The sequence below is a fragment of the Photinus pyralis genome, unplaced genomic scaffold (assembly GCF_008802855.1).
Source record: "Photinus pyralis isolate 1611_PpyrPB1 unplaced genomic scaffold, Ppyr1.3 Ppyr1.4_LG4, whole genome shotgun sequence".
In the NCBI taxonomy this organism is placed as follows: Eukaryota; Metazoa; Arthropoda; class Insecta; order Coleoptera; family Lampyridae; genus Photinus; species Photinus pyralis.
The window spans coordinates 17,703,322-17,729,714 of NW_022170511.1; the positions used below are offsets into that span (position 1 = coordinate 17,703,322).

General features: G+C 35.3%; 1 protein-coding gene across 4 annotated transcripts in view; it reads left to right on the forward strand.

Annotated features, from left to right (window-relative positions):
- LOC116169902 (amphoterin-induced protein 2-like) overlaps positions 1-26,393 on the forward strand; it is a 92,188-nt gene that overhangs the window by 59,795 nt on the left and 6,000 nt on the right. For 3 of the 4 annotated variants that reach the window (XM_031486107.1, XM_031486106.1, XM_031486108.1), the window contains one exon: positions 20,385-20,453. The gene's annotated coding sequence lies outside the window, so the exon portion shown is untranslated. Of the gene's footprint in view, positions 1-20,384; positions 20,454-21,735; positions 21,865-26,393 lie in introns of those variants that run through there. The other variant, XM_031486109.1, reaches the window with a different exon arrangement.

Below are 26,393 nucleotides of genomic sequence, written 5' to 3' on the forward strand. Positions count from 1 at the left end.
CTTGCAAAATATCAAGAAAATCATATCCAAGCTACCAACGTCTCCATTGAAATTGAAAACATCCCAGCCATAATCTCAGCAGTATACTGTCCACCGAAACACCTAATCACTCCAGCAGCTTACACACATTTCTTCAAGACGCTAGGCAATAGGTTCATTGCAGTAGGAGACTACAATGCAAAACACGAACATTGGGGTTCCCGCCTAACAAGAACAGACGGACGTCGATTAATGACTGCCGTACAAACTAACAACCTTACCTGGTTATCCACGGGGGAGCCAACATACTGGCCCACTGACCGCCGAAAGAAACCAGATCTTCTTGACTTTGGTATTGTTAAGGGCATAAACATCCGGCAGTGTACCGTTTCATCCTGCTTTGACTTAGCAGCTGACCATTCGGCCATTATAGTAACTGTAAACTCACACATAACTCAGGTTAAAACTCAACCTGCAATTTATAGTAGACGAACTGATTGGGAATACTTTCGCCAAAGACTTGAATACCAATTAGATCTTCAGGTCCCACTAAAAGATGAGTACGACATTGAGAGAGCAGTAACCTCACTTACAGAACTCATCCAAAACGTAGCATGGGAAGCTACTCCTAAATTGCCCATCCCTCAACAAACTAACAATACACCTACCACAATAAAGGACAAAATAGCCGAAAAACGCCGACTCAGGAAACGATGGCAACTCACCAGATCGGACCTCGACAAACGAGAGTATAATAGGGCCAACAAAGATCTAAAAAAACTCCTTAGTCAACATAAAAATCAAGGAATACAGAACTACCTTGAAAATCTCAGCGCAAAAGAACAGTCAGACTATTCCCTGTGGAAAGCAACGCGAAGAATAAAAAGACCAACCCCACACGTAGCTCCTATTCAACAGGAAAACGGTATCTGGGCTCGGAGTAACAAAGGAAAGGCGGATGCCTTTGCTGAATATCTCACTAAAGTGTTTACACCCTTCCCTTGTCAACTCCCGGACGAAGAGGTCAAAATACAGGAATTCTTAGAGTCTCCGTTTCAAATGAGCCTTCCACTCAAGCCCTTTAGAATTAAAGAAGTAGAAGAAGAAATCAAAAAGATCAACACAAAGAAATCTCCAGGATACGACCTGATTGCTGGGACAGTTATCAAGCAACTACCAACTAAAGCTATACAAGCCCTTACACATCTCTACAATTCTATCCTCAGAATCCGGCACTTCCCAAGTCAATGGAAGACAGCGCAAATAATTATGGTTTTGAAACCTGGTAAATCACCTACGGAACTTACATCATACAGGCCCATAAGCCTACTACCCATTCTGTCCAAGGTACTTGAAAAACTGATTCTGAATAGATTAATGCCAATTCTAGACGAACAAGAACTAATTCCTAAACATCAATTCGGGTTCCGTAAACAACATGGTACCGTGGAGCAGGTACACAGAATAACCGACAAGATTTACAGAGACTTGGAGGGAAAAAGATACTGCTCTGCAGTGTTCTTGGATGTCAAACAAGCCTTTGATAGAGTTTGGCATCAAGGTTTATGCTATAAGCTCAAACTGTTCCTACCCTACCAGATGTTTGAACTACTAAAATCATACATCACAAACAGGCACTTTTTAATCAAATACAAAGATGAAAATACAAATTTACACCCCATCTCCTCCGGCGTACCGCAAGGCAGCGCTTTAGGCCCTATCCTATATTTAATATACACCGCTGACCTACCCACATCACGTCTAACAACATCAGCGACCTATGCAGACGATATGGCCATTTTGGCCTCTCATGTCAATCCACAAGCTGCCTCAAGATATCTCCAAGCTCACCTCAACAAAATACAGTGGTGGGCCAAAAAATGGCGTATCAGAGTGAACGAAACTAAATCCCAACATGTAACCTACACAATGAGGAAAGAAAATTGCCCTCCAGTGAACTTCAACGGACACCAACTACCACACTCAGAGACGGTCAAATATCTGGGTCTACATATAGATAGGAAACTCACCTGGAGAACCCACATATTTACCAAGCGTAAGCAACTCGGCCTTCAACTACAAAAATTATATTGGCTTATCGGTAGAAAATCTAAACTATCATTGGAAAATAAAATACTAATTTACAAAATAGTTCTTAAACCAATATGGACTTACGGGATATCCCTATGGGGCACTGCAGCTACTTCCACCCTAGCAATGCTTGACCGGTTCCAAAATAAAGTACTGAGAATGATCGTTGATGCGCCATGGTACGTCCCAAATAAGGTGATTTTAAGTGATCTACAAATTCCCACAGTGAAAAGTGAAATTAAAAACTTCAGTGTAAGATACAAAGACAGACTGAGCGTTCCCCCCAACGATTCTGTGCACCAGCTTATGGACAATAATGATGAACCCAGAAGACTTAAACGTTTCAAACCATCTGACTTACCTACAAGATTTTAACATAAACTGTAAACTGCTTTTGTCAAATACTATACCTATATTATCTTCATAGCATACATCACATATTAAAAATGTAAGGGGAGACTTCGATGGAATTCTGCCCCACATGTCATTTTTTAATAATTAATTCAATCCTATTAAATACTTATTGCTAAATAAGCTATGGCAGATTGTATAATTAAAGGAGAATAAAAAAAAAAAAAAAAAAAATCCCATTGAATATAAACGCAAAATTAGATTTTTATCAATTGAAATATGTCTCTGTTTATGTATTTAGATTAATAACTTACCTACACAATGGCGTTAATTATTATATCAATGTATCTACTTTTATATTTACAGGAACCTGCACGCAATTTACGTAGCTAATGATGTTTTGTATTCATATTCATAAATTGGGATAAAGTTGTTATCCATATTATCTAAAAAAATACCCCATAATTTTTTTAGTCAACTGTGTACTATATGACGTATTCTACATATAAAGTTGTATCGAACATTGATTAATCAAAATTACTAGAAGGAAACTTGAAGGAATATAAATCAGGAAATGAACGTAAAATGTGAAAAATCGGAAAATGATTGAACATGATATTAAATTTCTTTGACAGGTCAATTCTAGGATATCCATGTGAAGTGGCAGACGTCGTCTTCGTCCTTCTATTACGTTTTGCTTTAAAGTGCGCCTACCTCGCGATTTGTATTATGTAGTATATCAAAACGAAATTGCGGCATTTGAATTAACCATCGATCCTGTATGCTTAACATGGTTGTATGTACTACCTTTTCTCATCAAATTCCTTATTCCTAATTAATAGTGATGCAGTTCTCGCTTACAGGTTTCAAGTTCCAAACTTCAAACGGTTAATGTATGTATAGTGTAGTAATTTATCCTGCTGCTTAATCAAAGGAATCCGTCGTTTTAAGGACGCGTTCGTTACGGCTTGTTAGACTTTGTAGTGTGTTACATGTAAAAATTCAATCATGCCGTCACCTTTATGCAAATATTTCCTATTTCAATAAAACGCAAAGCAAAAAAAAGCTGATTATTTATCGAGAAACAAGCGAATTGTAATGTTAAAAATTAGGCTAATATTAGTTCTGATTTTTAGTCTAAACGATTTGTTTAATTTGAAATGCAGGGTATAGTTGTATTACTTTTCACCTACAATCTAGAAGATATGCGCTATTGGGGTAGTTTTTTAGTTGTCTCGGCAACTCGCCCCTATCTCTAAATAATGAATAAAAAGAAAATTTCTCCTCTCTCTATATAATCGCTTACTGTCTCGTGAAAATTCCACGCACACTTTACTATGCTCAGAAGATTATTTAGTTGGATGGCAATGTCCATTTACGCTAAACGAAAGTATAAGTTGGGCTTATGAAAAAGAACTTTAAAGACTAACGGAGATCCTAATTAGAGAACATAACCTGAATCAAAGAGCGAGTTTCCAAACATAGCTTTGCGGTACACAAACAAGAACAAAAAAAAGGTTAGCGGTCAAATTTTTTAGTTGGACAGTAGTTACTAAACTTTTATGATCAGTGAAGTTAAATTGGGCGTACCTAGAACTTAAATTAACCTAACGAAGATGCTAATTGGAGAAGTGACTATATCAAAAGGGAGTTTACAAACACAGTTTTGGAGTTCACATCGAACAACAACAAAAAGACTGCTTGGAATAATTACGTCAGGCATACATTTGAACCTAGCCATTTAGAATACTAGAAATTTAAAACAGCTTCCTCATTATTGTTTTGGTCACATATCTTCGGATACACTTTTAAAGGTAAGCTTGGGGTAATAGTCAATCTAATTCAGCGTTTGTATCGCAACCGATATGTGACCTCTAGGTTGGAAAAGCTGGCTGTAAGTTTATGACGCAAATCCCAATGTCAAACTTGGGAAAGTGGGGTCCGTTGCGTATGAGATGTTGTCATATATGTAGACGGATAGAAACCACCATAATTGTATTCGAGATTGTATTATAACGTCCGGCGATGTGTCAACGGATAAAGGATGCAGGTTTGATTCCGATTCCGAAAGCGCGGAACTTCCGATTGATTTTGCACTTTCGATTCTGATTTCGATTCCGACAAATTTTAGTCGAAAGTGATGTCGGAGGTCCTTCCAAACTAGCTCGAAAATGAAAAACTTAAATTTATGACTGCTCGGATGATGAAACTTTTCTTGTACACCAATTATTTCTTCATTCTTGATAAACACAAACTTTTTAAATTCGAAATTCCATGAGTAAAAACTTCTTCACCAAATCAAACTTGTTTCCGCATTACTTTGTTAACATCCCGTACGATTCGATTGCTACAGAAGCTGCTGTTTTTGTGTTACGAGCGGTGTTTACACGAGTTTAGTTTACCCTGGGATTCACATAGCCACGACTACAGCGCCCCCTATACGTGACCACCTTTTGTATTGAAAGCATAGGGCTAATAGCAGTCCATGTACTATATGGTCTTAAGCTCATGCCTCATAAAAATCGGAAGCTCATAAAAATTTTCTACAACTCAGTTTGTATACCTACATTTTTTCCAAAAAAACGCATCCTTAGGTTCCAGCTACTGGCTCTTGAAGGTGAACAGTTAAAAAATCTCGTTCTCGGTAGAACTTTTCCTCTAGCTTTCCTCAGAAGTTTGAACAGGTAATGCGCTAGAAGTTCGACCGAAAACGTGGGCTTTTTGAAAATTATTCAACTTCAAGAGCCCGTAGCTAGAAAACGATGAGTTTTTTGGAAAAAAATGTATATAAACCCAAGTTGCATAAATTTTTAAGAGTTTTCAATTTTGATAAGATAATTTTTTCCTACGACACCTACCCTTTTTCGAGATATAGCTGCAAAACTGTACCTGCAACCCCTTCTCCACCCTCCGGCGGCACCGAAATCGCTCGGGACTTCACACAATCATCAGAGGATCATCAACCACACGTTTCCGAAAAAACACGAATGATTTTGATTTCCTAGAATGACTGGATTATTAAACACATTGCCACACTAATTTGGTTTGGTCTTAATTTAGCATTATTTCACATTGTTACGGATGTATGTGAAGTGAGTACAAGTTTTAAAACCTTTTGGAATGCGGGAATGATTTGCACATCGGATCGTTTTGAATGAAATGTGATATCGTCCACTTAAATTCCTTCAAGTGGAATGGCGAATTATGGTAAAAGATTTCCTCCGTTTATCTCTCAGGTTAAATTAGATACATAGGTAGTGGCATCATTACTATATTTACCGATGACATTTTTTTCAAGTTCCTTTCATATATAAGAATTTTTCATTATGTAGGCGATGCACTTCTGGATTCGAACATTGAACTATTTAAAATCTTGGACATCTTCACCTGAGCCCTGGGGACGCTGGGCCGAGCGATTGGAAATAAGAATACAGGCAACATTATTCCCATGGAACGAACGATTTTCGCATACATTTGTACAAATTCCGCCTGCGGGACTAATTAGGTATAACGTGCATTTATCCTGAACAAACTATGGATCTCGTTGTAGGTGTATATTTGTGCCCTAAACCTTTTCGGGATCAATTTAAATTATACAGTCGTAATCCTAAAATACTTTACATCTCCATGCCATCTTTCGCATTCAATTGAATTTGTTACTGCGAAATTGCTACAGAGTAGTGGCAAAGTCTTCCAGGATTATAAGTGTAAGTGCACAAAATCCCCGGAGAAAACGTACATAGAAAAGCGGGTCTATTATAAAACGACATCGGATGCGAGAATTTATTCCTCTCAAAGGAATATCGGAAATTGAAGGTATTGCATTATGAATGTCATGTTATAAACGCAATTTGTCATTGTCGCTACTGACCCAAATAATAAAAGTACCTACAGCGGTTTTAATTACAATGTCGTAAAGATCAGGTTTTAAGTACCCTTTATCCAAGGATTTATAGGACAACGAGATTCGATCGGTAATTGCGTTATCTAGGAGTAACTCGATATTCATTATAGGCGAGAGAGCCATTAATTTATTGGAAACGATTGATCAGATTTTCAAACATGAGTGCGTTAATGTACACAGCCGCAATTGCGGTCGCCAATTAAGACAATTACTTAATCAAACAGCGCATTTGGCGTAATTCAATTGAAAATTTTACGTGCACCTCCATTTTTTCCTACAACTTCCAATTCCACAGTCATTACGAAACTAATAAGTATGTAAAAAACTGTCTTTTTATATTGATCTTAAATCGTTACTAGAAAAGGATTGCTGGTCAGGTAGGACTATAAAAATTTTATTTTCATAAAAGTTACACAACAATGAATCGGTCACATTCCAACACTCAATGGCGAATCCGTGACACAAAAAGATAATGATGGTTATTATTACCATACACCATACATAGACGAAGTGCTGTACATTTTTGGAGCAGCTAGACGATTGCTTTAGACTAAATTTAGTAAATTCCAATAAAAGAAATTACTTCTGCACACGTGCTTTCACGAATGGATGCATGCCCAACACAAAGCTCTTAAATACTTGACAAATCTTTATTTCGAAAATATGGGGAGCAAAATTCACGTAGACCCCTAAGAAATGAATTTATTGTTTTGGAAAGATCATCAGTAGCTCGAAAGTTCTTGGTAAGAGGAAAATTCTTTCACTAAAAATGTTGTGAGATACGTTCTTATTGTTAACAAAACGCATAAAATCATTACCATCTTTTCATCTTAGGTTAAATTCGGGGTTAAATCAATAAATATTAAACTCTTAAGACGTCATATTATTCGTAAAATTTTCAAATTTTCGAACCTTTCACAAGAGAATTTATTTGAATTTCCAAAAGTGCCAAAAGTAAAAATGTATTCTTACTATAAACTGCCAATCGAACCCTTTTAATGAAACTATCGGAACGCTTGAAAATTGCAATCAGAGCTCAAGAATGATGGTCTCGATGGTTTCTCTGCGATTTGGATGCTTCATAAGTTATCTATTGCAAGGAGAAATTAAGAATTTTGTAATTTCTCCTCATACACAATCAGGCATCTGCTACTAACCCTTGGGCACGAATAAATAAACCTGACATGAGTAATCTATCTGGGTGATAATTTTGAATTCAAGACACAATTAAATGAATGGCAATTACATAAATTCCAAAACACATGAGAACATCAAGATAAATTCTTGAAATTAAAAGAAAGACTTGTTGTCCTTCTTGTTTTTTTTTACAAAAATACCTCGTACGCAGGCGATCGAATTCAAATAAAGACACGCGTCAAATAGCAAATACGTCTTCAAATTAAACTGTGCGGACTACCCGGCAAAACTGCAACACTTGTTTTTCCTTTATTTTTGGTATTTAAAGTAAACCACCATTACACCAACATCTTCCTAGTCACCTTCCTTGTATAATTTTATTTTAAATCGTCAATACAGAAGGCGTAAGGTGTCCCCTTTTCTATACCACGAAGCGTAAAAGTTCGAGTAAAAGTTGCATTATGTTATCTGCGCCAAATGTGAATTTTTCGTAAAAAAAATGAATTAACTTCGTCTGATAATAACTTTTGAAAAACCTTGTATGTACCCGTGGTAGATCAATCGCTACACATTAAATTGGTTGGTTTTCACAACGGGTAATATTTCGGAACATAACAATTATTAATCAACTGTTACTCGGCGGCGGTGTATTCTTAATAAACTGAAAATTAAAACGAAATTTTATAACGAAACTATGTGACGGATGGGACACGAACCCTAGCCAAACTCGACCCGGCTCTCGGAAACGAGCCGAGCTCAACTATTACATTCGAGACGAGCATCGAGCAGACGAATCGAGTCGAACTGCTCGTTTGGAACTGTCTAGCTTTTCGAGAGCAGCTCGAGCAGCTTTGTTATTAAGCGGACAAATTTCCTGCAAAATGGAAGATTTCTCGGATAGGTATTCTCGCACCATCCGGTTTCTTTTGTGCCGTAACGTCGTATGTAAAAAATAAAGTTGATGATGATTTCTCCGAAACGAAACGTTGTATTGAAAATCTTTCATTGAAATCTGCAGGATTTTCTTAAAAGTACCTATACTTTCATAAAACACAAAACTGAAGCTGACTATTCGTCATTGACCGTTATGTAAAAATGTTCACTAAATGTAAGAATCTTAATGGAATCGGCTAGAAGAAGGAGAAGGAGGAGGTAAGATTTTTAAGTAATTGAGTTCAATTTCAATGCTTTGCAAAGGAGATTGTTTAGGATTTAACGATATATTATTTTAGTTTATTTTCGAATCCGTGTGATAATTTAATGTGTGTTGATTGGCCAGCAGATCAACGGAGACGGTCAATTAAGAAAGGGTAGCCATGAAACAGGCTTCAGGCTGTATTTTATTTAGAAACATTCTAGAACTTTCGTGCATTGTTCATATTTCTTACTCCATTTTAAAGACAATAGGTTTCGAGTCTCTGTTACATATATTACCTACATATACGTTTTTCAATTTAATCCCATTATAGTTAGTACATTATTGAAATTTCGTTTAAAGCTAACTGCACTAACTTCACTTTTGAAATTGCGGGATGTCTGCGATCATTCGTACGCGACGAGTTAGTTTTCGATTTCCCCATAAATGAGAATTTTCCACATGTTAGTTACGTTTACATTTTGCTCTTTGTACATAGTCGGTCAGAACAGAACGCAAACAATGAAAAGACGTAATTACATATGTTGTATGCGCTCAGGTTTTCAAAATGTTTCAATGGAAACTTTAAACTATTAAGTCTTCTTTAATTCTGATATTATAAATTCGGCTAGTTTGACCTACATGTGTGCCACGGCATGAATGTTAACTAAGGTGCATGTACTCCTGATTTATGTACGAGATTAAGGAGAACACTTAGTTATTCATGTCATGTTCCCATAATATGAAAGAACGGTAAAAAGACGTGTTGTACTTAATTTCTATAAAACGACAAGTAAAAGTTTTAGTGGGCATTCAGCTCAATTTGCGTAGAAAAGTTACTCGTTAAAAAATGCGAAATTCTTCAAAAGTCAGTTGTTATAGGTTTAAGATTCTAAAGAAACGTGTGTAACTAGTTGAGAAAATCTCGCGACGTAAGTAGAATTAACACGTAATTAAGTTTGAACCAGGTATTAAGCTGCGACATTGTTGGAGCAGGATATCGATTTTTTTGCGACAAAGAAAATCAAATGAAATTTATGAGTTTGAGTTATTTCATATTGCTGAACAAAAGCAACATACAAACGCACGGAAATTAGTAACTTGTACCACACTTGTACATTTAATAAACCAAATGACGCAAATGCTACAAGAAATTTACTTTTGATACAGTCCTCTAAGAGGATATAGCATTTTTGCTCAAGGTAAATTTTTCCCAGCTTAAACCGTGGTTTGAACTAGTATGCTTTTCCGATATAAATATGTGAATTGGGTGGGTAAACAGACTTCTAAATATCTGTCGCCGTTGGGGTGTTGCAAATTCGAAGAATAATAAAATATATACGGACTCGAGTGCCACCAATGGACGTTGCGGTACCAACTTGTTAACCAATATGTCTGACGTGGAACTTTGGGAACCCAAAATGGCGTCGTCTATCGGTTCCGTATGTGAACAATGGTCGGCGTTTTCAACTCGTACAAGTTTGGAGACCAGATTTGCTAGCTAAGTTTAAACAGAAGTTTCTTACCCCATACGTGTAAAACAAGGAAATGATCTGGGAATTATAAATGTGTTATATGTAACGGGCGGAAAAAAGAAGTAATTAACGTATGACACGTTACAAACAGATTACAGGTATCTTTGCAAGTGTTCCCGTCGTGTTCGAATAATAATACCAATTTGTCATACGGTAGTCGTTTGGGGGTTAACGGTAAATTTTAACCCACCTGACAGATTTATGAGGTGTGTCACTAGTGAATATTTAATATCCTCATACCCCTTTTTAGTTAATGATCAATTTATTTGACTGGCTACTTCATTGCTTAAAAACTAGATTGAAGTGTGCCTTTCTAAATAATCTGATTCCTTTTCTAACTTGAAAATGTTGAATGAGAAGTCTTTCAGGTAGCGCCTGTTTTAACTCACGTCTTTTGAAGCCGTCTAAGAGAAAATTAACTCCAGTATGTAAATTGAGAAATGTGTAATCTGTAAATTTTACCTACCCCAATAATTAATGCGGTATGGTTAAAACGCAAACTAAAAAAAAATCTCGAACATCTCAGTAATTCGATGCATAAAAAACGTCAAAACTGGAAGTAATCTCAATTATTTACTTCGGCGTGATATCTGAGCACTTCGCCTTATAAAATGTCCATAAATCGTTCATGAGAAAAGCTTCTAAAATTTAGTCCGTAAGTAAATTCATTTATATCTCCGTAACGTTTAAGTTAATCATTCCCTTCCATTAGGGATTAAAAAGAGGTTCGTTGTATTATAATTACACTCCCTATAAAATTTTATAAAGTAAACGCACACTCGTTTGTTTGTTTTGCTCACTTAACATTTGTAATTGTATAGGTCAAATTACTCATTAGTGGCGTTCGCTCTAATGGCCTGGCGATGTTAGCTAGCGTTCGCAGAGTTGCATGGAATTCTTTAACAATGCTCACTTTTCTATGCTGCAAATGGACAATAGGTGTTTGTTTTTCTAATTAACTTAATTTGGCTCTCTGCCCATCCACTTAGAAATTGTCAATCACATATAATCTTTGTATGGGTGGGTGCAAAGTCTTTTACTACCTATTACTATTCTGTTAATTCCTCATGTTGCCGTGCAATAGGTCCGTGAGGCTTGCGCTGGAAATTGCACCAATTAAACGCGATCTTCGACTTCATGGTGTGGTGTAAGTTGTTTCAAAATTTAAAAGAGTCCAGGAAAACTCGACACTGATTAACTTGAATAGATGGTCTGATTCGATTAAATGGTGTTTATGTTTTTCTAGGTTTTCATAATTTTCATAAAATCCTGATTCGTTTTGCTAATTTTGTTATTTAAAAAAATAGAATTCGTGGGTACGTCACAAGCCCGCAGATTTGCCTATTTTTAAAGTGTTCAAAGCAACGGAATTTGATTTGATTAATTTGTGTATTACTAAAGAAAATAGTATTTTATGATAAGTTGTTTAATCACAAACCGTTTTCGAGATATTCGCTATTAAAATTTTTCTTTCACTAATAGATATTGGTTTCTTCCAGGCGCCCCAATCGCCATCCTCCGACAATCTGTTCTTGAGATATAAGGAATTGTATCCGATTACGATAAAGGCCGCGAAGGAGCACTACGGTTGGTAGAAATTAATTCCTTTCGAAGAGCCCTTTCATTAGAATACCATGAAGGGTAGAATGTGTGTTCACTCCCCCTCCCCCTCCCATCTTTTTAAAAGTTATACTTGACACCATTAAAGGCATACTAGCTTATAGCTCTGGCGGCTGAGTCAAACAATCCTGACGATTAATTTGCGCTTGAAATGTTAACTTTCTTATTTTTTGAAATTTTAACCAGTGCTTCTTCAATAAAGGCAAACATATCACATCTTTTAAACATCAGGTGAGCGCATGCGAAGCTTCTTATTTATAAGAATAGTTACGCTTTAACGTAGTTTCCTCTGTACACATAAATAGTCCGTTATATGACCTTTCAGGAAGTACTGATCAGTTCATGGAAAATGGGCCTTAAGGCGAAAACCATATGTAATTTTTTTTTCGCTAAATCAGACATCCTTTTCTCGTAGTAATTTTCGGGTACTAATACAATATAAATGTTAATTTTTTCTAAACATTTGAAGATGCAAGGGTCCATTCAAAAATTCATATCTCTTAAACCGTTATAACCGAGGTTATAACCATAAGTGTGCTCTGTCTAATAATCGCAGCCTTAAAGTCTTTCAGGTTTTAGGTTTTCAGTGACCGCCGAAAAAGAAAAGTTTTCAGGGCTGCTGCAATCAAAAAATGTCAAAAACTTCAGTTTTTCAAATTGCAACTACTATTTTTATTTATTCACATTCTGATTCTGTGTGTTTCTTTTGTTGAGACCTTTAATTAGAATACCATGAAGGGTAGAACGTGTGTTCACCCTCGCCTTTCAAAAACAGCATCTCAGCCCCCTTTAAAACAGCCAAATTTGATGGCCGTGACACATCTTCAAGGTTACTTGTTGCAAAACCTTCCAGGGCTCTAGGACAATTCCCCCTACTAGTAGCTCAAAACCGCAGAAGTGGATCCGGACAGACAGACGGACGGATGGACAGACAAAACGCAAACAAAAGCACATTTTTTTAATTCTTAAACAATGCGCTGTAAAATAGAAAGGATCTATTGCAACTGAATGTGTAAAAACTTCTAACGAACGGGCTACGCAACTCTCCCTGTATATTAATTCGATTTTTATTCAATGCTAAACTCAAAGTAGGGCTTGGAAGGTTACTAGGATCAACTGTATCATGTCCAATACTCGGTTTACGAGAACCTCTGTAATGTTCTTAAAAATTGCTCCATGTTTAATGGGCTTTATAGAGACGGCTATTTTACAATAGATAAGAAAGTTGGTTTTGCTCATGCGTGACACAATTGAACATTGAATTTCCTTTTATTCAAAGGACCTAATGTTACAATTTTACATAAATCCCCCGCTCCATAAGTAACAAAGTTATATCTAATTGGATGAGGTCGCCTTTGTATTTTATTGTTCCCGATCCACCAGATCCACAAGAACTTTTGTCCCTATTGACGAGGACCAAAATCAACAGCGTTCTTTCTTAAACTATAAAGAAGCCGCAGGCTAAATTTCGAACAAGCGACCGCTGTTACAAAGAGTATTGCTCGCATGGACGGACGGTCGGAAAATAATAAATCTATAAAGAATATAGTAGTCTCTTACTGCAAAAAACCTACGATATTGATTCGTGACCGTCCGGGTTCGAATTCGGATTTTACCCACAAAATGTCGATCCGTGTCCGGTTCTTACCAACCAAGTTCGGGTCCGGCTTTTTTACCCACCAAGTCCGGGTCCGGCTTTTCCCACACCCGCAAAAGAAAGACAGCCCTAAGAGAGTAAAATTGTGATTTAATAAAGTTTTGCCACCACGCGATGCAGATTTAGATTCCACCAAATTTTCAATCGTTGCAACAAATAAATTTTTATCAATAGTTTCACCTTCTGGCCTACTACGGAAAAGGTTTTAAGCATTTCATAATAATTACTCAATTAAATAATCACACTGAACCCTCCCCTTTTTGTATAATTCTGTTATTAAATTAAATAATGTAAATATTTTACACTGTTAGTGCCCTTGTTAGGCCATTGTGATGTGTGAATGAATTATGTTATCGCTCAACCCTATAGTACTGCCTGTACTAAAAACTTTCTTAGTTTACGGCGTGGTTGGGGTTCAATTCTAAGTAGACGTTTCGTGTACAACGAATGCGTTCTTGCACGAACTGTAAATAAATATGCATATAGCGTATATAGTCATGTTTCTAATTATTTAACTTCGATCTTATGTACATTTAAAACGCAAATATTGATACTGTAGCTCGCGCAGAGATTTTTTATTTGTTCCAAAACTTTTGTTAACGACCGTCATCCATGATAATAACGTGCTTGCGTAAATGAGCAACATCTTTCTGATTAGCGCTTTTTTTAAAACTTATGTAGATATAGGAAGTTGCGTGCGTAAAAAATACAACGGTTTGCATGTTAACAAATACTCTGAATATTGATTACTGAAGTCAAGGACATATTAGATACCTTTCGTGTTGCAAGCTGTATTTTATGTATAATTCATTACTTCGACCTATATACAAAAAGTCAAATTTTCACGACTTTTCCATAAATTCTTAAGGAAAAATTAAATACTGATAGTTTTGTCTGGGTCGATGCCCCCACGAAAATAAACAATCCAACCTGAGCAATAAAGTAAATTGTTAAACATTTGTCGAAGATTAGATAAAATGTCGTTTTAAATTCCTTCAAACCATTTAGTTAATGTCAATAAATTCTTTCCAGTTTTTTTGTATATCTTTTTGCTTAACCACCCCTATAATGTATATTTATATACGATTTATTTGTAAGTGACTTGCTACATTAACGTAATACAAAATTTTCTTTCACTAGATTCGTAAGGTTTGATAGAACACGTCTCATTCATCACCCAGAAATAAATCCGCCGGACTTAGGTTTTAGGGACAATATCTTCGTCCTAAATTAAAAGGCCTTAATAAATAACTCGTATTAAGTTCCGTATCTCTGTGAGATTTTAGACACACGCCACCGTTATTTCCTGCTTGTAACATGTTTTATTAAATCCGTTGACAACAGGAAAGAGCATTTTAGACGTATTGAATTTGGCATTTGGTATTCTGAACTAGTTATCGTATAATACTCATTTTTAGGGCGTGATCGAAAATACTTCTGCTAGCAGCGTTCACTGCTAAGACCGTATTTGGGGAGGACTACGGCGTACAGTTCAATTTAATTTTAACAAAAGTTAGCACATTAGTAAATCCGTGTGAAGTTAGAACTTAACCAGTAGCAATAAATATGCAAAAATATGCAGGGGTGGTCACCAAATGTCGTGACTGATAATAAACCTACACACAATAACGCCAGTATGATTTATACGCATTCGTTACATTTTGTTGGAGTAATTTTCAAACCAGATCGTTTTTTAGGAGTCACCTAACACCATTTTTATCAAATATTGGCGCGAGTTCGCAGGCTTCGTGTTGTCGGCTTTCCCCATAGTACTCAAGTACAATAAAACAATTTAAGTTTTAAGTAAATAATACCATTTACGCTAGTAACAATGACAGCAGTTGCACAATACTTGTTCAAGTGTACAAATAAAATAAACAAAAGCAGATATTATGATGCGTTCATTTCCGATCGTTTAAGCTAGGCAAAACGGAAACTAAATTTGACATTTTCACTTATTCGGTTATATCTCAGTGATTTTGCAAGATTTTTCAAAATTTCAAATGCGATTTTTAGTCACAAAAAGAGGCACTTTGGTCCCATTTAACCTACACTGTATCTCCCACCCCCCTGTACATTGTACACAACTGCTAATAGGTAACCCCCGTATATAAAAAATCAACAACACCGAGGTCAACAAAACGGTTGTAGGAGAATTCGTGCCCGAATAATTCCCACTCGCATCACGAAAATTTGCACCCGGACGTTTCGCCTAATTCTCACCTAAGCATTTCACTCTCTGGGTATATTTCGAGTCTTAAACAATTTCGCACTCTGATAATTAGTATCGGTCAAGTTCGTAAGCGGGCAACTCGCTAGATTTATAAATATTTCTATAATTTAAAAAATTCTTAAACGCGTATTTTAAGGTGTTCCAAAAGTACAGAATATCACTATACTTTTGTCAATAAACACTTTATGGAGTAATGTATTTTTACATTTGAAAAAGTCGCTGTCGAACCATTATCCCAAGATATCTTCCATACGGATAAATATCTTCTGCAATAAAGCCTACTGCAATTTAAGGGGTAAACCAAATGACCATCCCTTCGTTGAAACAAAAATGACCAAATTTATTTAATAAATCTAAATTTATAGACAAGAATTTAAAATGATCTCCGGCCTTTAACATGAATTTTTTATTGTGACTTACTGGAAGATTTCTCCTTTCCTAATTCCTCTGAAAATTCACTTCACACTCTGATTTTCTGAAAATTGCTTGCAAAATTAAAGACACAGTGACCGTAAAGTAAATGAAAGCTTCCTCGAGGGGTTGACCACTTAGTAATTTTGGTGTACATCCATTAGTGGTTCCTTGCAATACTGATACATTTTTAGTAACTACCTACCTGATGTACGTTTATGATTAAGGTTCTTATTGTAATCAAAATTGAAAATTACAATTGTGTCGACACTAAGTTATACAGAAAGAGCTTTTTTGCGCAAATTCTAAATCTCTTTGCCTATTTCGAAGGAGCTTTATTTCTTCATTTCATAAATTTTTTACGCCAAAAATAATAATTAATGGAAGCTGACCTATTGATTGTGTCTCGACTACTGGTAAATTAAATTCAGTCAAGTAGTTGCGTCTCCTGGAGCAGTAAACTTTTTGATCACGAAGGCTTTCTAAAATGATCCGATATTATTCGTAAAACGTACATTAAGCCAACGTGAATCTTTTACTGAAATAAAAGCATGTAACTTGTGATTGTGCTTTGTACTTGTTACTTGTTAGTATATTCCTTCGCTTTGATGAAATATAGAGATCGTGTTCCGTTCTAGAAACATCACGTCTAGAATATATCTTTAGGTCAAACACAAAAGCTCTTTAGCATAGTACATGTATATCCGCTTTGATAATATGTAATTTCTAGTTTATATTAGAGAGTCAAAGTGATCACCGTCAAAAACTAATAGTTCTAACGAAAAAGCTTAATGAAGTTGCTTGTAGGTTTATTAAGAACATCGATTGAAGCCAAAGGAGCTGAAATTACCAAGAAGGCTGATTATTTTTACTTTTCGCATCCACACCGTATTTGTGATGATCGAAAATAATAAGTAGGTAAACTAGTAAGTCTCACATTTTAATGTAAGAACAAATCTTTAAATTTATGCCAAAATGTCTTTAGCAAATACCGGCGTGCGTGAAGTACACTTTTCACAACATAGTCCGTGCAAAAATGTTGTAATTTCTCCTTTCTTATCGCCCCGTATTTACATACTTTTCTCTTCAGTGGTGTAATTCATGGCCAAAAAAAATAAAGCATTAAATTTCAGTATGACAACTTCATTTGACAGTCAACATTTATCTCACTTATTATTCCCTGTAAATACGAGGCGATAAGAAAGGAGGAATTACAAAATATTTTTGTCAATATCTCGTTAAGGGCATAATCAAAAACATCGAAAGTTATTCTGCGGATTTTAATGCTCTTCAAATAACCTAAATAGATTTTTCGTCTAAAATAATTAGGGAAACCAATAATTACCCTCCTTTAAATTTACCTGGGATTGCCCTCGGGATTTTCTATGTCCCACCTGTCGATACAAACCGCTGTATGCGCTACATAAAACAAAATTTATTTATTGTCCCTCTCTTGTTCTGGGCCCTCAACAGGCTTGCGCCCAATCACAGAGTGACCTGCATAATGCTTTTTAGAGGTACTTCTGCAGAAAGTTTTAAGTTGTGCTATACTACTCCGGTATTTACCTTACGAATTAGGAAAACTGCAGGAAGCATAATTCGGAGTAATCGGCAGAATGCTCGAAAGATCTAAGGAAATTCCCATCTCTTTCAACAAAATTGGTGCATAAATAACGATTTTGATATCTTTTGGGTAAAAATGTATTCATCGCTAAAAATACACATGGATCACTTCTTGGGCGTCGAGCAATCGAGCTTATTCGTTTTCCTAAGAAAATGGATGCATAAATAACGATTTTGACATCTTTTGGGTAAAAATATTGCAATGACAAACGATCACTAAACCACCCACAAGCACCTGTCCAGTTAGCTCAATTAAACACAGGTAGGTACTAACAAAAGCTTTTATATGAAACGGTTACAATTTTGCCAGGGCACATCCAGCACCCGCTACTGCGAAAAATCTCGATGACTTTAATTTTACTAAATTTGAGAAAACTCAGCAGCTAACCGAAAAATGAAAACCCTTATCTAGGTCGTAATCTGGGCTCGATTGAACACAACATAGAACGCGTACAGATGAAGCAAATTTATTCGAAATAATGGAAATATGTAAAATGCGCTCAAGTTACTCGCCTTTAAGTTGAAAACCTTTTTTTCATTTTTTAATTATTGTCATCGTTTCCATGACTAAATAAATCGACCATTTTTTTGCATATTAATCGGTAGAGCATTGAAAATAACGAAGCCTCTAAACATGGAAAATAGACCAAATTTGAAACCCTGTGTTGTATTTCAATAACGCCAGAGTAATTTGTGCTATGTATTTAGTAGGCGCAGTGTAAACCTATTTAGTAACGAAACACAAGAACCGGATTGCGTGTGTAGTAATTTACTATTTAGGCGGTGTGCGCAAGAATAATAGTATTGTAGTATAATTAGGTGCGCCTATTGTAAATTGTATTATGTACCGACTATATGAATGCTAACACGGATATAATAAATTTGAATATGACACATAGAATATGGCAGTATTGATATTTAAAAGTTGCAGTGTAACCAAATTTTCAGTCGCTGCTAGTTTGTGGGATGTAGGTTTAAGTGCGAAAAGTACCGTTCGTAAAATATATACACGAAACGAAAAGGTAAAAAGCCGTTTCGTTCATTTTCATAATTGGATTGTACAGGTACACATTATACTACATGACAAACAGATTATTTAATTACTACACAACACATAAACACGAAATTAAATTAGTTTGCTGTGTGCATATTACGAACGTGTTAAATTTCTGCCGAATTGGTAGGAAACGAAATTCTCCCTTTGATTTATTATTAATCAAGCAGATTGCAATTCAGTTTGCATCGATGCGATAAACTGCATAAAATTACAAGGCGAGTCAATTCAAATTCATTTCAAATCTCTTTGTCTGCGTTTTTTAGGGCAAGCATGAAAGTAGAAAGTGGCATCCAGTCATCTGCCTATGCTACTCTCTTTATTTTTTGCTATATCGAAAGGGATGCATACCAATGTAGGTAGAATTATTAGGTATTATGAACTATCCTCGAAAAACCGCCCAAACCTCCAGAAAAAGTTTCTTTTATAATCCTTGTTACAAAGAACATCATATGAATATGATCATATCATATGAATTAAACCTCGAGCAACTATGTAGATGAAAAAAACTTACGCATGCGCAGCGCAATTTTTGTATTTGCGCAATCCAATTTTGTTATTTGTTATTTCATATTACACACTTAAATGAAATGTTGTATGTAGGCACCTCGAATAAAAGTAAAACTAATGCTGAATCAAAAAATTTGATTTATGCTTATCTATGAAAACCCGCCTTATGTTCCCTTCTTTAATAACCGAATCAATAAGATCTTTTGTGAGTTTTCCGGGGGTTTTGCGGGAGATTTTTAGAACCTTTAATATACATTCAGTTGACAAGAGCTTTTATGGTCTTTTAAGGTCTCTATGAACTTTTAGAGCTCTTCGGGTTCTTGATTGTCTTTGACGTCTTTGGAGTCTTTACAAGTGAGTTTTGAACGTACTTCGTTTATTACTCGTATTAAAGCATTTTGTTTAAATTATTATACATTCTGTGTCATAGGAATATTTAAAAAGAAATGAGTAATAGGACCAATGAAACATATCTTTTCAAACAAAACAAAATGAAAGATCTAGATAATTCCGTCTTTTCTGTTATGTGATTTTGAAGAAATTAATTTTGGGCACTTTAGGAGGAGTTTTCAAACAAAACATTTTGTACCATTCGTTTATTTGGGAAAAAATTGTTTTCGCACCCTGTACATTGTTACATGTAACATCCTGTATCAGTCTTTCGAATGTCAAACAGCAGCGAATTTTAGTTCTAAAAATAAATTACTCTCGTGGACATTAAAATTGATAATGATGCTGCAGATCTAAAAGCTTGTTCTTTTTTTTTCGACTCCACTTTCACTTTTTACCCCAATGCAATACCTTCCTTACTAGCGTACGGGTGGTTAAAAGGCAAAACTGCCTATTTTAGATATTTTTACATAGAATCTAGTAGTGACGTAGTCAAAACAAATTGTCGACCAACGTTTCTGAGATTTGACCCAAACTGGGTATCTTTTAAATGCAACACTCTGTATATTTTAACGTTTATATGATTATATTTTGGTTGGTTGTTGCTGAAATAATCAGCCATAATTATCTTTATCAGAGTATCAATATATTATCGGAAGAAGATGATGATGAAAAATGGAAAAGAAATAAGAATATAGTATATTTCGTGTACTTAACTTATACAGTAAAATTACTGTGTTTTTTTTTGTTACAGAATTAAACCCTCTACCTGGATTCCTCGGGTGCAACATTTCCAATAGACGCGACTTCTTACATGGCTTAGGTGCGTATTGAGCATTTTTATAATTTTAACATTACTAGCCAAACCATTGCAGATAGCTTTTACTATTTTCCCACATTTTTAGTGCACTTTCACTTTCAAAAAAAAGTGCACTTTTGCGCTTTTGATGTATGTCTGTCTGTTGCAGCTATTTTAATTAAAACAACCACAAGTTGTGCTACTCATCTAAATGAGTATACTCTAATTCGCATTTCATTAGAAAATCATTTTTTGAAATGAAAAATTACCATGAAAAAACTGTGTGTCAAATTGTGCTAGGGTAAAAGGGATATTTGCGGCCTCACTCATCTAAAGTGATTACCAAAACTATTGCTGTGTCCTCGGCTGTGTCCCTTTATTTGGACGCAATGATTTCTTTAGCCACATATGGTTCCTAGTTTTTACGTCTTAAATTACGAAACCAATTGAAACCTACTAAATTAATAAACAAAATAGAAACTACAACAAAATTTCGCCAATTATGTGCCTATTTGTAAAAAAATTCTACCAGATTTCCGGATCAAACTTTGAATAATGTTAAGTATAGGATGTTCCACTTGGCATTTCCAAAACTTTAACAGAAAATGACGCTATATACGCGCATTCTTTACCGACCCAGGAAGGATTACTCTTATTGTCGGCATTATTTCAACGTAAATGGTAATACACTGAAGTACATTATATTTATGCAGAGTTCAAGTCGGGGTTTAAGTAGGTGAATGTAGAAATGTAACTCAGTCCATTTTCTCTGAAATTTTTTTATTTTCGTACACCAATGGATTTTGAAAAAAAGGTGTCAAAATCCTCAAGAGTCTCTTGCTTGTTTTGTAAAGGCAACATAATTTGTGAAATTTTAATTTAAAAAAAAGTTTCGTATCCCCTCTCCCACACATGTATGCCAAAAATATCTGTGATGGTAATTAAATCACAAAATATGATATTACGATGCAAACTGGAATAACCCCGAACAAGAAAAAGCAACATGAACTTTTGAACTCTCAATAAAATTATTATTATCAATCTTGCAAAAATGAATGAATGACGATTTATTTTACTACAGGTATCGTCGCAAAATAATTCTAAAACTGCTTTGTCGGTAACCAAGGGAAATGCATTATCGGTACCAAACGCAAAACAAAATTAATCAGATAAACGAAGTGCTTGTTTTTTTAATTGTTTATTCAAAAAGATAACCTAATATTGGATATATTAATATCGTTGATAATTTATACCCTTGGCCGATTGAAATTTTCCTACAGTACTTATCGCTCATTTTTTGCACTGGTCACTACATTTGCTTGATAGACACGCAATAAATTCCATAAGTAAATTTTTTGCTACAATAATTTGCAATAGTTTCAAGCAAAACATATAGCAATAGTTTTCGTTCTTGGCATGTTATGTCGGTATTTTGGTAAGTGGAATCTTAGTTTTAGTTGAGACAATACCGTTCAACTTTAACGGTTTTGTGGTAAAGATTATGCAAAGCTACCCACTAATGTACGCAATCGCTCATCGGTTCGGTTAGTCGGGCGAAGCGTCACAAAGATATATGATATACGAGTATTTTTTGTTTTTTCTCATAATTCTCAAAAACGATATGTCGTAGCAAAACATGTCTGGCACTATAGGTTAGAGCAATTAGCGTAAAAAGAAGCGGTCGCGATCGGGAAGCCTTTCTCGTCTTCGCCCTCATATTTCCACTATCTTTTCATTAAGTTCCTTTGAAATTCCAGGTTCCAGGTAAAAAAAAAATAATAATAATATTGCCTTTATTATTCAACAAAAATTAAGGGCGAAGTTCAGTACTGTTCAGTACTGCGGGAATGCCACAGTCTGCTCTTCCACTTAACCCTAACGTAAATCGTAGGGGGTTGGGTATCAAAAGTAAGTTGAAAATTTGTCTCATTTTATTTGGTTATGAGTGGCGGAAACATACTTTATAAAAGGTGCATTGGGTTACAGTTTATGTCGAAGTGATAAATAGTGAAATTTAGGCTCGTGCTGTAAATGTGTTATAAATTTACAATTTTGAGTACATGCAATTGATAAATTAACTGTTATAAATCAATCTATTTAAGAATTGTTATAAATTCATCAATTCATAATTTTATCTAAACACATCACGTAATTAAATTTACGTTCCAATATGTTTACCCTGAAGGGGTACATCCTTTGCCTCACGTCCTAGACGTCAGGACATTGCATATTTATAACTACTTTAAACAGATCGTAAGTAAAAACTTCCATGTAACAAAGGACAATACGGACAAGTTTGAGAATATTTTAAATCGGCATTCTGATTCTAGCCCGGCGAATTGGGTTTTTATTCTTTTTTTTAAGAAATCAAGAGTGTCTCCATGGAATTTTAAATCTCCAACGTGAACTCAATTTTATCTTCCCTAATTATCACGGAATGGATTTGATAACAAATGTAATGTCTATTTTTGAGAACAAGCGTGGTATCACTTAATTCAATTTAGATGAAATGTAGTAATTGTATTTTTGCAGCCGCACACCCTTTAATATACATTCCATTCTTTACTGAACACCTCCAGTTTTGCTTAAATCCGGGGAGAAAACCTAAGCAATATTGTATACGTTTGCGTGTATGGGAGAATTAACCGAATGTAAAAGCAATTCGCACAAATCTCTTTACCTAGGGTTCGCTAGGGTCACGACCATTTTGCAAGACTAAAATTTGGTTATTTATCTTTTATTGTTTATGAAATTGAAAATTGGGTTTACGTACATTTATTAAACTTTATGCCAAACAAAAGCCAAATGCGTATTTCGGCACGTCCTCCCAACTCCGTTTGCGTCGATCCTTTGTCGCATTGAATAACCAAAAGAGCTAAGGGTAGTAGCTTCCAGTTTTTGAAGAAACATGACCCTTCTCTCCTGTTAGTTGACATATTGTGAGGTATGCGAAATTTGATTTGGAGCATGAAAGGTAAATTTGTATTATTCTCTCTAAGTGACGTTATTAATATGACGTGAAACTCACATTCTCCATGGAAATTATGCGGACGTCACTAAAATTATATCAAAACTAACACGCCTGAATTGTTACAGAGACATTATTCTTTTCCGTTCTGTTTCGTTAAATGAATGTAGTGAGAGAGTTTCATTTAAAAACCAGTACGCCCTAATCTCAGCGAAACATGCGTGCATATCCCTGTGAAACTTCGTCCGACGTTAAAATCAGCCTTCAGAGTGTGTCCACGAATTATAAATTTATTACTTTTAGTGCAATTTATAATAAAATGATTCCACTTTCGACGAAGTTTGTCCGATAGGTATTCTTGCACGATTAGGGCGTTGTACGAGAGTGCACTATCCTGTTGAAACCAACAGTTTCCAACTTTTGTGTTTTTTTCAGTACATCGTATTCGTAATAAAAAAACATGCAACTCGATAGAGTATGTACTTTTTGGACGTCCAAGAAATTAGATAAGGATGTCTATTATGGGGATCTCCGAAACCATATAGAAGATAGGACGATGGTCAAATTAGAGAAAATATACTCAATTAAAGAGTTATTATCATGCTTCCGAAGATATGTCAAAAAACCGAAAATTGTCTATTTCGTTTTTATTTTTTTCTAATGTTTTTTTAACAGACACAAACAAATAGGAAACACTTTCTCATTGCCACTTTTTGAGCTCTACAAGAGATTTAAGAGATTTGAATACAACGTTTCGTTTAGGAGAAATCATCATCAACTTTATTTTTTGATATGGTGCGTATAAAAGTACATACTGAATTAAGTAGCATTTTTTATTACGAATACAACGATGTACGGCACAAATACAAAACACAAAGTTTTAAACTGTTGGCTTCAATGTGCGAGAATATCTATCGGGTATTTCCGGGAATATGGAAAATATGGTACAAATTCAATCACTCATTGAAAGAAAACTGATTGAGAAACGGCTCCTTTCCCTTTTTTTACTTGCAGGGAAAATGCGACTTGTTGGGGTTTGAGATTATACTCACCAGGAAACACACTTCCACGGTGGGACTTTTTAACTAGCAGTGAATACTGTCAAATTTACACAGTTAATGTTTTACTGATTTCTTACAGTAAACGGAAAGTCTTCGTTCTCTCTCGTATAACTTAAATTTTACCAGTTCAAAACCGTTCTTTCACAGAATGTGATGCTTTTTCAAACTGGGTCTTCATTAATGGTCATTTTTGATCCTACAGGAAAAATCTGTTCACCCCAACGATAAAGGGAAACTCTTAGGTCCTAACAGGTCGCCTTCAATCTAATATACCGCGAATGCCTGGAAGCTCTCGAAAAGTAATCCCTCCTTAATGACTGAGTAAATTTCTCACACCCAAGCCTGGCGGAAATTTTCTTCAAATCGCGATACTTAAATTACCTATTGGTTAGTGTTTCTTTTCAACCTATCCGAAACTAGTTCTAGGCTCGTTAATTAATCCATCTCTTTCCCAGAAAAAGCTGACAACAATTTTTACAGTTATTGTGCGTTATGCTGACCCTAGCAATGTAATGCATATTCCTAATTTTCAAGATGGAATTGGAGACCGTAGTGAATTAGGAGTTGCCAATGAAAAATCGCAGACACTTCTGGAAAAATAAACTTAAGAAAAATGTTAATTATGGAGCCATGTAAAAATAAACTCAATCTGATTAAAATAAATTACTTCAAGACACGTTTGTTTTAGTGTCGGCGAAGTTAATTTTAACATTTATATTTCGGAACAATGAAATCTCAGATGAGAATCCGGTCTCCGGATTCATTACAAACCGCACATATTTCATTATTAAAGCGGTTAATTAATTACTTTTCGTTTAAAAGAATTTCGGTTTGTTCGTCGTGATTGAAACAAGAATGTAGAAATTGCATTGCATCTGTACAGCCAGATTTTAATGAATAAAATCCTCCATGTAATTTAAATAGATAAGGTAATATTCCAACATCTTAAAATTGCGGAAATTCGAGAGTTCTAGCAGGATCTCTTTTAAATAATAAATTTAGGGGGAACGGAAGCAGGTATATCCTCTAAAAAACGAATAAAAGTTATTAAAAGTTTTTCAACTGAAAATTTCATTTATGAAGAGGTGCTCGGAAATTTAATCATATATTCGAAAAAGGCGGAGCTTTCGTAGATATCTACACTATCAATTCTTGCGAAAAATAAGCAACGAGATTGTGGATAATTACGGCAACTACCCGTGTAATTAGCTGTCGGATTGCTTTTTCCTTTCCGCTTTCCGTCTTTAAAAATACATTGCAATCAGATAATACATTGCCCGAAGTTTATTTCGCTTTTCGTATTTTATGCACGTACCACATTAGATCTGTTTTGTCCCCAATAGTTTTATTCTGTGCAGGGGTCGGATGGCTGTAATAAATGCACATTGTTTCCCACTGGCAAGTCGTGAAATTGTAGAAATGGAATTTCACTAATAAAAGATCAAAAACGATCGTAAGAGCAACACCGAAATTAAATCCCATTTATAAGAAAAAGTTTTAAAGGACCATTCTTTATCGAAGCTAAATTAGGCCGTCGTACTTTTAGGACTTAGTTAATTCGAACCCTTTCGACCATATTTTAAATTGAGGAACGGAATCAAAAGTTTGCATACTAAACTTTCGCGTATAAAATAGGATGCACTGAAATGTTTCCATTTAATTACTGACTACTGTGTAGCTTCACTTCGTGTTTTATGAAATCACGTACATAAGTAGGTAATGACTAATGAATGAGTTTCGCTGCGTTGTTGCGCTTCAGTTATGGAAAAATAGTTATGTCATTATGTGTTTGTGAATGTAGGTACAGAAAGCTGTGTATGAGGGTTTATCTTTCCCTTATTTTTACACATCTTGTTCGAATTTGATACTGGCAGCAAAGGTATATTGAAGATGGAGGTAGATGGGAAAATTAATATTAGATGGATGGATATAATA